Source organism: Nyctereutes procyonoides, unplaced genomic scaffold (genome assembly GCF_905146905.1).
Source record: "Nyctereutes procyonoides isolate TBG_1078 unplaced genomic scaffold, NYPRO_anot_genome, whole genome shotgun sequence".
NCBI lineage: Eukaryota > Metazoa > Chordata > Mammalia > Carnivora > Canidae > Nyctereutes > Nyctereutes procyonoides.
Genome location: NW_026575135.1, coordinates 27,510,615 through 27,520,999, shown reverse-complemented (window position 1 = coordinate 27,520,999; position 10,385 = coordinate 27,510,615). Strand labels below are relative to the sequence as shown.

Below are 10,385 nucleotides of genomic sequence, written 5' to 3'. Positions count from 1 at the left end.
TTGTCTTACTTGTTTCAACTCTCACTCTCTATACCTAATCCATCACAAGTGTTATTCAGTCTCCCATTATAAAGCAAAGGCCTTTCCTTTCTGTTCCCACGGAAGCCTCCTCAGTTCCTTTCTTACTACCCAATACTTGTATCATGACATCATCCTCAAAATGGATAGGTTTTCTTGAATAAAGTAGTTATCTACAACTGGTAAAGCTATAGATGGAATAAACAAAGTCAGGACAAATGGTGAAGAATCAGGTAGACAGACCCAGAGCATCAAGGGTCCAAGTGGGTGCTAAAATCTAGAAATAGAGTATAAATCTGAAGTGTGAGTCTAAAATCCAGGTAAGAGTCTGGCATAGCCAGAGTCAAAACGCAGAGAGATAAACAGGCAAAAAGATGGAGGACACAAATATCAAGAAGCTTTCTAATAAATCCACACTGAAAGTAAGAACTTTTATCTGCTTCTCCAGAAGTTGCCATTTTATGTTTCCCCGTTTCACTCAGATCATCTCATTTTCATGGATTTTTGTAATATAAGGATTTTCATACATGCATTCTTTTTTTCATATATACATTCTTTTAAGAAAAAGTGATTTATTCTCAAAAACTTGGAAAGCCACCATCCCATGTCAATCTTCCTGCACTGTAAAATAGGTTTGCATGCTATTTCCCAAATATTGAGTACATTTTCCTATCTCTATTTTGCTTATGCTCTTTGTGTCATCCTCAGACTCCTGTCCTAACTTCCTTCTAGCCTCCCCTATTGCCATTTTCTCCATGGTGTAAGATACAGCTCATATGGCTCCAATTCTGAGTTAACACCTTAACACCTGGAGGAACCTCTGTCTCTTTCCCTCTCCTTATAGAGTCTTTAACGTTATGCATTTAGCAATTACCACACATCATATTGCTAGCTTTCTTTGACAAATGCAGGTGCCTGGTTTCTTCATACTGGATTGTAAGTTCACTCTCGAAAGGATATCAAAAATGGTTGGTATGCTTTTTTATTTCTCTAACTGCATTTTACCTATACTAGGGGACTTTTAAATAAATATAAATTCACAATATAATTGGCTTATAGATATTTCTTCTTCTTCTTCTTCTTCTTCTTCTTCTTCTTCTTCTTCTTCTTCTTCTTCTTCTTCTTCTTCTTCTCCTTCTTCTTCTAAGATTTTGTTTATTTGACAGAGAGAGAGAATGCGCAGTGAGGGAGTGGGCAGAGGGCCAGGGGGAAGCAGACACCCCACCAAGCAGGGAGCCAGATAGTGGGCTCAATTCCAGGATCCTGAGATCATGACCTGAGCTGAAGGCAGATGCTTAACTGACTGAGCCACCCAGGCACCCCTATAAATACTTATTTTTTGTTATAAATGGATTCTACTGATTCTAGAATTAACCAACACATAGCCAGAAAATAAAAAAGAAAGCACATTAATTTTCATCATGCATGACAAACACCCAGATGTATTCTTTCTTTAATCACAAACCAAGCATCAGATCTAAAAGGGTATCTCTATAATGCTATACTGGGTTTAAAAATATTTTTTCACTACTTGGATGATTTTAAACTACAATTTTAAAAGCGTCAATGTTCCCAAGCACAGAAAATTACTATCACCTATTTCATCTCTTAGACAAAGTTAATCTGTTTTGATTTCACAATGCCAAAGCATTTTCAAAGACATGTTGTCCTTTTCTAACTTCAACTAAAGAGACACTGTTTCATCCAACTTGTGGGAAAGTTTTAGTTGATGTTAAAAGTCAAATTAATAAAAGATAGTATCCTGAAATCAGTTCAACCTGATGGTTTTATCCGAATAAATGTTGTGGAAGAATGAGCTCATTGGTGTTAAGAGAGAACAAAACTAACATAGTTCTCTGAGGAAGAGGGAAGAGAAAGTGGTGAAAAAATTTGTATGGCTTCAGTGGAAGTAGAGGAATATTCTTTTTAAAAATATTTTATTTATTTATGAGAGAGAGAGAGAGAGAAACACAGGCAGAGGGAGAAGCAGGCTCCCTGCAAGGAGCCTGATAGGAGACTTATCCTGAACCCCGGGATCACACCCTGAGCCAAAGGCAGACACTCAACGGCCGAGCCACCCAGGTATCCTGAAATATTTTTATCTTTCATCTTCTGTACCATGGTCTGGAATTATAGCTGGTCCAGTATTTCACTAAGTATTTCTTGATGGATTTAATGATGATCTCTTGACATATCTGCCAAGGAAATGTATCCATTCCATGCAATCTTGAGTGTTTGCTTCCCAATCTACTAGTAATGAACATGAAAAAAGACACAGACACCTAGATGTCTAGCCCAAGATATTTAGATCAATAGTTAAGTGATGATAATAGAAGAACAGCAGTACCCAGGAAGAAGGCAGAAGAAAAATCCTGATAGAAGTGAAAGATTGTAGTCACACTGCACTGCCTCTTCTGACACTGTTCAGTCCAATAAGAAAAAGTCTGGGAAGAACATGGTGAAATTATTTTAGAGCCAATAAAATTACTGTAAATGGTTCTATCTTTGAGTAAAATGAAACATGGCATTAATGGATTGTCATGGCATGGGTAGGTCATATGTTAATGCCATTCCCTATGATTTTTCCAGCCCAAGAGTCTCAATATTTGCATAATACTAAAGCATAAAGCTACAGGGCTGAATGGGGATCCAGTTACATTAACAGAAAGTAATTTTAGGTGGATAGTAGTGATATCTAAAAGATTAAAGGCAAGTAGGGTGCTGAACTATCAAAATAACACACCAACCAATCAGAAAAACCTCTGGGTGTGAATAACTTGCATGGCCACACCAACATGTACTAGTTTTGCCTGTTGGTCACTTATGAGTGATTTCTTTTCATTGTCTCCAGTGCCATCAACATAACCATCATTTTAGCTATTACAGTGAGATTCTTGTATAACAACCAAAAGACATTTGAAAATGAGAAGAGACTATACCTCTTGCTCTATAGAGAAGAAAGATCTGGTCAGGACTGAAATGCTATGAGATGTGTCCTCTTCCATAGTCAACAGCTCTCTGCTCCAGTAAGCCAGACTTTTCCTGACCCTTTCCTGGAAGCTGAATGTGGGAATCTGTAGAATTCAGGGGAGAAATACTGCAGAAGGCATTACAGGTCTGCCAAAAGCCTTGGTATTGTTGATTATCTTCCAGCACAAAGAAAATATGGTTTGGATTATTGTTGGCTTTTCAGTGATAATAAAATTGGCCAGAAGACCAATTCAATACTGGTAATAAACATGTCCAGGGACAGAAAAATGTGGCAGGTCAAATGAGTGCCAGCATGTCAGTCTCAAAGTTAGAAACAAAACGTTCCTTTGATTGATGGTTCCTCTTATTTTCTTCTCATTAGGATTAAGGTGGCCCAGAGAAAGTCCTAGGGCAAGGTCCTATATACATGTCTAAGGTATGATCCACACATTTGCAAGGTTTGGAGGTGGAATATGGTAAGAGGACAACCATGGGAGTCTAGCAGGAGGGACAAGCAAATATGATGGCCCTGACAGAATTTTTCTTCATTGACGCCCTTTTGAAACTCAGTTTCAAAGTCATGTGGATGCCATGATTACTTGTGTGAGGAAATACATTTAAAACAATGTCCCAATTTCTGTTCATGATTAAAATGGACCAAAACTATTGTTTCTTTAAATAGTCAATTCTAGTGACAGAAATTTAACACTTTAAAAACAATTTATTAAAGTAGTAAGAATTGGGAGCACTGCATATGGAAATAATGCTATGAGAAAGAAGTCAAGGAATTTATCTGACTCAATTCTACAGAACTATAGAGTAGAAAGAGACCTAAGGGTTATCTATCCATCTTTGTGCTAAAGCAGAAATACCCCCCCCTTTTTTTTTTAAGATTTCATTCATTTATTTGAGAGAGAGAGCACAAGCAGGAGAGGCAGAGGGAGAAAGAGAGAGAGAATCTCAAGCAGACTCCATGTTTAGTGTGGAGCCGGACACAAGGCTGGATTCCAGGACCCTGGGTCAGGATCTGAGCTGAAATCGAGAGTCAGACGCTAACCGACCACACCATCCAGGCACCTCACAGAAATCTCTTCAAAACATTCATGATAGGCAGGTATCTGGGGGCTTGTTAACTGCAACTAGGGATAATGAGCCCATTCATTTTTGATACAGTCTATCGAATTACTCCTCCATATGGTGACTTTAAGTCAGCTTCCTTGACCTCCTGTTCACAGTTTCTAGTTGCACCCAATAATTTCATCTACTCTTTGGCCTGACATATGTTCATTTACATTCACAGCGAGGGGCTTATACGCCAAAAACCTTGGGCAAGTTCCTTAACCTATCTGTGCCTCTGTTACTAATTTTTAAATGGAGATTATAATAGGATCCATCTTAGAGAGATGCTTGAAGGACTAAGTGAATAAATACATGTAAAGTATTTAGAATCATACCTGACAAATGACAGTCACTCAATACATGATTGTTGAATGATTTAAGGACTTTTGACAATTACACAAAGAGTGACCACTAATATGTTGGAAAGCATATTTAGAATTCTAAAAGATTTGATTAGGTTATAGCAATCTAACAAAAATCACAAGATTAAAATTAGTAGTGATAAATTAAAAAAAAAAAAAAAAGAACTCTGGGGGCGTCTGGGTGGCTCATTTGGTTAAGTGGCTGCCTTCAGCTCAAGTCATGATCTCAGGGTCCTGAGACAGAACCCCGGAGTCTGGCTCCCTGCTCAGCAGGGAGTCTACTTCTCCCTCTCCTTCTGCTGCTCCCCAGCTTGTACTCTCTTTCTCTCTCTCTCCCTCTCCCTCTCTCTCTCTCAAATAAATAAACAAATAAATAAATCCTTTTTAAAATTAAAAATACTAAAAAATAATAAAATAATTCTTTTTTTTATTTTTATTCATTTATTCATAGAGATGCAGAGACAGAGAGAGAGAGAGAGAGAGAGGCAGAGACACAGGCAGAGGGAGAAGCAGGCTCCATGCAGAGAGCCCGACGTGGGACTCGATCCAGGGTCTCCAGGATCACACCCTGGGCTGCAGGCGGCACTAAACCGCTGTGCCACCGGGGCTGCCCTAATAAAATAATTCTATACCAAAAGAATGTTTAGACGGCAACACTGACTTAATTTATGATGGAAGAAAACAGGACTGAATGATAATAGAAATGAAAACCTTTGGAAAGTTTCTTTTTTCTTTTTTCTTTTTTTTTGGGGGGGGCAGGGAGGGAGGGAGAGGCAGGGGAGGGGGATGGGGGCCAGAGCACGCTGCCGGCTGTGCTCCCTTGGAAAGTTTCTTGACCACAAAACTAGCTTAAGTTAAGAATATGACTTGGCTATTTAAAGTCAGTGCAGAGTCAGGGTAGTACATGTAAGAAAATGTGGATTGTATGTGACAGTATACTAAAATATATATGCTACCCAAAAAAGTGCCACTTTGGCATGTGGATTATTTTGAGCTGGAACCAACCAAGGCCCAGCAGACTCAGAAAAAACTTTTACTTCTTCCTTAACTAGCTAAAAGAATTTAGATAGGTGGTCTGGCCTAGAACAGAAGCTTTTACCAGAGATATTATTATTATTATTTTTAGTCTAAAAGATGTACCTGCATGGCAGGGCAAACACCTGATTACCAAACATCTGCTCCAACCTTCCTGTAAATTGCCCTCCTCCCCCTTTGAAGAGGCCCCTATACCATACCTTATTCTAGGATGGCACATTAGCCTCAATTCCCTGACTGCCTTGAGTCTCACATTTTTTACTAGGCTCTCATACCTATGAAATTAAATTTGTTTTTCTCCTGTAATCTGTCTATGTCAATTTAATTATTAGACGAGTCAAAAAAACTAGTAGGGAAAAGGGAGAATTTTTCCATCCGCCCAATAACTGTATCTCTCTAGACCTGGATCTAGATATATTTGGGGGAATGTATAGCCAATACCCTTGGGGAGTAGGTAGGGTTGGGTGATTTGGATGTTGCATGCTGTTTAGCAGTCTGGCTAAGTGTAATTCTTCTCAGATTAATGGTTTTAAATGCATAAAATAAAATCTAGAGGATTAAAGGAAATTATATTAAAATTCATTATCAAAATAATAAAAACATTGATATATTCATATATAATCTAGCTGCAGATAAAATACCAAAAATTAATTTTGAAATAGAGATGAGCTTATAAAAATTTCAAATATCTATAATAACTGAGATATAAAATTATCTGTGATTTCTCTTAGTTACAAAATCACAAGTATTGCAATCCTATTGCCCTTTGTTGACTACATTTGTAATTGAAGGAAGAGATAAATTTTAGTTGGAGATTAACTTTGGATGGGAGGGGAAGGGAAGAGCTTTTCTTCCCCCCATTAAATTCTCACACACTGTGGATTGATTAGACACATATACCAAGAATCTGTGACCGAATGAGGTTATCCTATTCTTAGAAGAACATCAGTGAGTCAGAAATAAGCTAGAGGAAGACATAGAGCAGAGCAAGGGGTCTGGAAATCATGTCAAATGAGAATGCTTAACCTACAGAGGAAGACAGCCTGATAATTGCCTTCAGATAATAACACAGAACTTTTGCCATGTGCCAGATACTGTTCTCAGCACTTGTGCACTTGCATTACACAGGCCAGGACTTCTCCCCGACCCTTTCTGTAATCATCCAGCTTTCTTCACAGAAGGAACCTCAGGGACATTATCACTGGTGTAGTTAACCAGCTTGGCTTTTTCTCCTATTTGATTAATTCATTTTAATTCAACACGTACGTATTGAGTTCCTACTTTGCATATGAATGGGACTAGAAACTATCGAGGACATTAAGAGAGGAGAAAAACAGAGAAACCCAAACCAAGACAGAGACATAGACAGACCAAGAGACAGAATATGAAAGGCCTGAGTCACTAATCAGATTACATTTGGGGGATAGAAAGGGAAAGGCAGAGTATTTGATTTATCAATAATGATTTATTTGTATGTTACCTTTTTCCAGAAAGATAAAATTAAGAGGGTGGAAAAGCAGTTGTATATATATATATATATATATATATATATATATATTTTTTTTTTTTTAAATGTATCAGGCATAACATAAATACCATAATCATCAAGAACATACATTCAAAATCAAATCTGTTGAAACACTGTCTGACAATAGATCACTGGAAATCAGAACTTTTCAATAAAATCTAGGATAAAAGCCTCCATTGCTATAATAGAAACAACAACAACAACAACAACAACAACAAAACAGTACTGCAAATCCACAGATGAAAGAATGACAAATTTGGTCTGGAACAGATTGAGAGAGGGGGACATTTTACAAGGCCTTGAGGGATGAGTAACATTTCAACAAAATGAACATCGAAGGAAATGCTTGTCTCCCAGCCTGATGGAAGACTGGATGGAGAGTCATGAAAGTTCATTCTAGAAATAAGGATAGTCTAGATGCTAGATGAGTAGGCTGGGCCAAGGTAGGGGAGAATAATATAGGATACAGCTATGAAAAATGATTGGTGGTAGATTGTGGACGACTTACAATCACTGGTTAAGAAGTTTGCTTTGGTTTTCTTGTCATCTTTTTATTTACTTATTTTTATTCAAGTATAATTAATATACAGTATTATATTAGCTTCAGCTATACAATATAATGATTTGACAACTCTATACATTTCTCAATGCTCATATAGATGAGTGTATTTTTTTAAACATTTTATTTATTTATTCATGAGAGACACACAGAGAGAGAGAGGCAGAGATATAGACAGAGAGAGAAGCAGGCTCCCCGCAGGGAGCCGGACCTGGGACTTGATCCTGGGTCTCCAGGATCACACCCAGGGCCTAAGGCAGACACTCAACTGCTGAGCCACCCAGGCGACCCTAGATGAGTGTAGTTTTGATCCTCTTTATCTATTTCACCCACTCACACGCTCCCATACACCTTCCCTCTGGCAACTACCAGCTCTCTATATTTAAGAGTAAATAGCCAAGATATGGAAGCAACCCAAATGCCCATAGAAAAAAAGTATGGATAAAATGTGAGATGCAGATAGATAGATAGATAGACAGATAGATAGGTAGATAAATAGATAATTTACTCCCATAAAAAAAAATGGGAGTCATAGAAGGCTTTGAATACAAGAATTGAAATGACCAGGTCTGTTTTATGAAGAGAACCCTGGCCACTCAATGAAATACAGGGTAGACAGACATAAAGATTAGAAGCAGGAAAATGTGTTAAGAATCTAGACAGGGGATCCCTGGGTGGCGCAGCGGTTTGGCGCCTGCCTTTGACCCAGGGCGCGATCCTGGAGACCCGGGATCAAATCCCACGTCGGGCTCCCGGTGCATGGAGCCTGCTTCTCCCTCTGCCTGTGTCTCTGCCTCTCTCTCTCTCTCTCTGTGTGTGTGACTATCATAAATAAATAAAAATTTTAAAAAAAAAGAATCTAGACAGTTCAGGTGCTTCTTCTACTATATAACCAAATAGTGTAACTTCAGCCCTAATATAAACTTTGATTTTACATTTATTATTTCACTCTTCTCTTTTACATGAATTGGTAAAAAAATGTTTCAACAAATCCTGGGGCACTAGACTTCAAAGAAGCATATAAAGAGAGGTCTCATGACATTTTCCTTCTTATTCCATGTATATGCTTTATTAAAATTCTCATTTAATTTCCCAATTCTTTGACTCACTCATGCTAAGTGAAAATCTTTTAGTTAATTTGGATTTGATTTTTAGGAAATTATTTTCAATTCAGTGGTAAATTAATATCAATAAAGAAAAGCAGCTGGAGTTGTCAAGATGTTAGAAGGAAACTCATTCTTATTAGCATTTCCTTTTATACTTATCTGATAAAATGAAAACAAATGTATTGTTTTCCACACTGTATTCATCATTGCTGATGACATTTTCTTTACCTATGCAGCCTTTCCTATTAAAAAAAATTATACTACTTGTTTAAATTATAATTCTTTTTTATTATTATATAAATTAACCCATTTATTATGGGCTAGCAATGTTTCAAATGGTGGAGCTTCTACTGGTCTTTCAACTCCTTTAGTCTTCTGATGGACAGCATCAGAAGTGACAGCAGAAGTGGTGTTGTAGGTCCAGGCACCACCGGCTACAGTCTTCATGCAGGGGCCACAGTGCCAGATGCCCACTGCTTGCCTTTTCTTCTTGGTTTTGCCACAGAAGGAGCAGGTGTACTTGGTGTGCTGGCTAATATCAATCTTCTTCACCATCTTTCTGAGGGAAGCCCCATAACAGGTCCCATATTTACCCACGATTCCGACCTTCTTAGTGCGTTTGGCCATGTCACCACTAACCAGGTCCAAGCCCAGAGAGCTTAAATTGTAATTCTTATTGAAACTTATAGACAAAACGAATGTTGTATGGAACTTTGACCAATGGTTCAATAGTTCAATAAAATTCCAGAGATAATAAGTAGAGTACTTTATTAGGCCTATATATTGTTTCTCTGCCCTACAAAATTACAGAACTCTGATCTTCCTTAATAGGGTATCTTGGGATGATATGAACATCTCACCTTCCTCACAGGGATTTTCCAGAAAATAAGCCACTGGATCACATTGCCCCACACAAAAATAAATAAATAATAATTATAATTTTATTCACATCCCACATAATTCTGAAAAAGACACACACACCACACAAAGCTTCCATGTGAGAATACTGATTCAGCCATGCTCTTTCAATATTCCTACACATTCTTCCTCCCCTATCCACCCAGAGTACTCCAGCAAATGGCACTGCCTGCATCAAGCTTTCATGGTATCCTACTGACAGAGGAATTCCTTTTTCATTAGCATTGATTCATATCTTGATTAGAGGACATATTACATTTTATTCTAATTATCTGCTTACAGGGTTGTCTAGTCTCTCTCCTACACTACTGTCTCACTGAAGGGGCCCATCTTTTGATGACAAAGAGAAGAAACTAGCTTGGGATGAGCTGGCTGGTCTTTCAGTGTGAACAACTTCTTCACAACCACAAACATAGACAACTTAGTATTATTTATATTTATAGCTAAAGCTGTTGGAAACCCTAACTTCTTTCCCCAAAACAGAGATGGGATGCTTCAGTACAGTTCCACCCTGGACTGTCACAGTAGGCATGTTCTAACCAATCTTACACGCTAATGCAGACATGTCCTTTAGTATAGTTAGCCCCTTATTTTCTACCATACATCATCCTTCTTTGCCTATGAGTTCTTAATCCTAGAATCAAGCATTTTCGATTCCAAAACCTTCCTTCTCAGTCCCTTTTAGAAGTTGTCCTTTACATAGCACTCCATGATCTACTGCATAATCTCAAGTTCCCTTGGACAGTCTTCAGAGTCCTTCACATTGATCA

The 10,385-nt window shown here is 38.0% G+C and overlaps 1 pseudogene; it reads right to left on the bottom strand.

Moving 5' to 3' along the window:
* Positions 1–9,044: 9,044 nt before the first annotated feature.
* Positions 9,045–9,324, bottom strand: LOC129495177 (60S ribosomal protein L37a-like; annotated as a pseudogene).
* Between the last annotated feature and the right edge of the window lie 1,061 nt (positions 9,325–10,385).